This window comes from Botryllus schlosseri, chromosome 4 (assembly GCF_051294905.1).
Source record: "Botryllus schlosseri isolate E-star chromosome 4, Bs_hap1, whole genome shotgun sequence".
NCBI lineage: Eukaryota > Metazoa > Chordata > Ascidiacea > Stolidobranchia > Styelidae > Botryllus > Botryllus schlosseri.
The window spans coordinates 11,964,764-11,968,422 of record NC_137239.1 but is presented as its reverse complement, the minus strand read 5'-3'; the positions used below and the strand labels follow the sequence as shown (position 1 = coordinate 11,968,422).

The 3,659-nt window shown below is 40.6% G+C and overlaps 1 long non-coding RNA gene across 1 annotated transcript; it reads left to right on the top strand.

Moving 5' to 3' along the window:
• Nucleotides 1–289: 289 nt before the first annotated feature.
• On the top strand, nt 290–1,808 carry LOC145436787 (uncharacterized). Its single transcript, XR_013914405.1, has 4 exons — nt 290–599; nt 671–860; nt 1,446–1,470; nt 1,597–1,808. It is a non-coding gene; the product is annotated as an uncharacterized LOC145436787 (long non-coding RNA).
• Nucleotides 1,809–3,659: the final 1,851 nt, after the last annotated feature.

The window sequence follows — 3,659 nt, the reverse complement described above, 5'->3', positions numbered from 1 at the left end:
CATAAATCTCACGTCGTCACCACGTTCGTGACGCCCATAAATAGCAGAAGATATCGTTCGGGGCTATTCCTAAATTCCTTGGCTGCCACGGACAAATACCTTGTCTCGTTGGGTGTTTATCTAGCCCTGCTATCATTCCCGCCAATAGAAAACAATATGTTGATGTGGCCCGCCGTGAATGTATGTTTGACGTCCCAGGTTTCTACTCTTTCGCAATTTTCCAATCAAATACCAAATCGCTCTGAATTATATTGCAATCAATGTCGCTTGCCTCCCGCCCCTACAATTTCAGTGTCCGAGTGATAGGCAGGATCTTGCGTCAGTTGATATAGCGGGATAATTCCACAATAGCGCGATACTTTAACGTTTTACATAAACATAAACATCAACAAATTATTCTCCGACTTCCGCTTCCACCGAAAGTTACGATATGGATGTTGTTTATGATAATAATTCATCACAAAATATTAGTTATGATGAGTCAATTAAACAGTATCCTGAGCAGCTGGTTCCTGTTCACCAAGGGGTCACTATGTAATCGCGGGATGAGAATTGCGTATCACAGGTTTTCGAAAGATAGCCCACCAGCAGCCAGTCAAGTAAGAACTGAAACTACATGTACCCCAGAACCTATATACTTTACATAATCGATCCTCTTTTGTTTAAGAAGAATGCAGATCAAAACTCTGATGCTCTTGCTCGTTGTGCTCGGACTCATCATGCAGTCCGAGGCACGTTGCTTTCATCGTCGTCGCAGGCGCCATCACCACAGGCGCCGCAGGCATGTCCACAGACGTCGTCGCAGATTCTGGGGACGTCGCCGCTACGATGAAGAAGCCGAAACCCCGGACTTCGAAGAGGTAAGGTCCTATCTATTGCGATGTATCTCCGTTTTGTATCTCTTTAGTAATATTTAAGCCCTTTTGGCAACTAGATAACGACTGTCTATGTAATGCATTCATGTCGATAAGGATGATAATGTCTTTTCTTGCAGGCAAGCTTTCTCTATTGCTGCATGATAGATTTAAAACACTTAGTTGGGTACCTCTCATCGTTATATATTAACACTATTACCCTACTTAGCCCATACATTGATTTCGATTTTATATTTTTCCTAATACTATTTAATTGGTTTGATAATTTAGAGACAGTGTACTTGTTTGATGCTGGTGTGATCAGACTAGTTGACCTTGACGGTCGTAGCTCAAGAACCAATACTTTGTATGCGTTTTTCGTTTGCATCATAATTCATGATGTTGATTTGTACTCTCTCTCTCCCTCTCTTCTCTCTCTCTTTTCTCTCTCTTTATTTTTCTCTCTCTCTCTTCTCCTCTCTATCCCTCTCTTTCTTTCTCTCTCTCTTTGTCTGAACATAAATCAATAACTTCATGTCTTTCAACAGTCCCTTGCCAATCCACCCACGTAATCGAATGTTTTTTTGTCAGGACATCGACGACATAGAGGAGCCAGGTAAAATATATTTTTAATCATAACATAACGAACTAGCCGACATGAGAAAGTAATCAATTTTATACTAATTTTTTTCGGATAACGTAAGAGACAATCCTTTTATATTTGTAAAAAATTTCATTGCAGACATGGACGAACAATAGAAAGCTGGATTGAAAGCGCTCGCAAACTTGAACATTCCAATATTTCATGGTTACTGATGCAGCGAAAATAAAATTCAGAATGATGTTCGTGTTGTTTTAATTGAGGACAGATAGAAGACCGAACGGCACTTTCGTATACAAAATAGTAACGATAATAAAGTGAATTGAGTATGTCCAAGACATGCAACTCATCGATGTATATCAGGGCTGGCCAACCTCTTCAGCCAAAGGGCCACATTTGATTGACGAACTGCTGTGCAGGCCAGTAGCTGCGCGAAGCGCGAAATTATTTTTAAATTTCACAGGTCAATAATATTGTCACCTGACTATATTGCGGGCCTGCTGTATATCACTGGGCTCAGTTTGCAAGGACTGGGCTATTGGCGTCTGGACATATCGATATCGAAAGTTTCGACCAACATGCGTCAATCATTTAGTGCATAGGTTTCATAGTTGACGGTCTTTCTGCGAGTTCAAACGCAAAGTCGCATATGTTGAACGACACTCAGTCTCGTAATCGCGAATATAAGATTCAATCTGATACATTAGGCGTTCTTTCATTTTCACAAAGGGGCAACAATATTAAAAGCAAAAAATCGAGTTACAACATGTTGCGCGAAGCGTGTAGAAAATTTTTACTTTTGATAAATCTATCGCAAATTATTCTGCTTTATTGTAGTGTATGAAGATCTACCAATATGTGACTGGCTCATGTATCTGCCAATGCGTCGGAACTGATATTTTAGTCATCGCATCTAAAGTGTTGCGGCCAGACTAATCAAATTTTTGGTTGGCACAAGTTCACAATCTGTGCAATCGATTTTTAAAAACATTACAAATTTCGGAAATTACCTCGCGGGCCACTCAAAAACTTCTCGCGGGCCACATGTGGCCCGCGGGCCATGGGTTGGCCGGCCGAGATGTATATAGTTCACAGATGTCGCACATATATTCAAATAAAATCATAAGTCAGCCACACTTCAAAACGAAGGGTATGCGACAAGTAATACGGCAGCCGTTAACTACTAGAACACCCAGTATTAGTTTCAAATACATACGTCGTTCGTAATCCAAACTGATTTGATATAGGCTATTATTTATACCTCAACACAGATAGTGCCTCAGCATTCTTGCGAAATGGTCTTGCGCAGCTTTATCAATTTTCGTCGCTGATGCAATGGGGCACGGTGGGTTCGGAAACGCTGTATGCCACATCTTCGAATCGAATGCATTCTGCAATAACCATAATATACATATTAGCGGTAGTAGTACCTCCGATTTCATTATGTTAGCAGTGAGCCGCGAATGTCAGAAAAATGATTTAAAGTTGATATGATTAAATTATGAAATTTCACGGAGAAACATAGCCTGTCACTACGTGAAAGTGTCCTCCATAATAGCTGTATTAATATTTGTCTCCCGCAAAGGTATGGTGATGCGGATGCTCAGAGAGAGAGAGAGAGAGATACGCGTCTGGGCGTCTGGTTACAGTAATAAACAACATGTGATAAAAACAATCAGAAATATATTTCCAAATTCTTCTTTAATGCTTCCGCGTATGCACGAATATCCACGGATTCTTGTACGTTCAAATGGTCATTCTGGACTTTGGACTTCTCAACCTCGACCCACCTGAAACGTTCATTCAGTCAAACACTGTTTTCCTTCACTTTAACTGGTGGTTGACTAAAAATAAATAAAAGATCAATTGTCGCTTGGCTCCCAAAATACCCTCCTGAGCGTTACTTCAGTGCACTTTTATGGTATCTCGGTCAAATTTTAACTAGAATTATACAAAAAGAGGACAAAATCTCAAAAAGGAGGACATTTGAGCGTCCTCGGGGGACATTTTCAAAAACCCGAAAAAGGATGACAAATCCTCTTAAAGGAGGAAGTCTGCATGGTGACCCTACTCTCAGCCCACGTGATCCTGTTTGCCGATGTAAAGCAGACCTATTGTTATTAATCACTTTATTGTGGGCTATTATTTCGTGACCTTCAGTCCGGACTGTAGCTGAAGTCGAAACATATCACAATCATACCTAA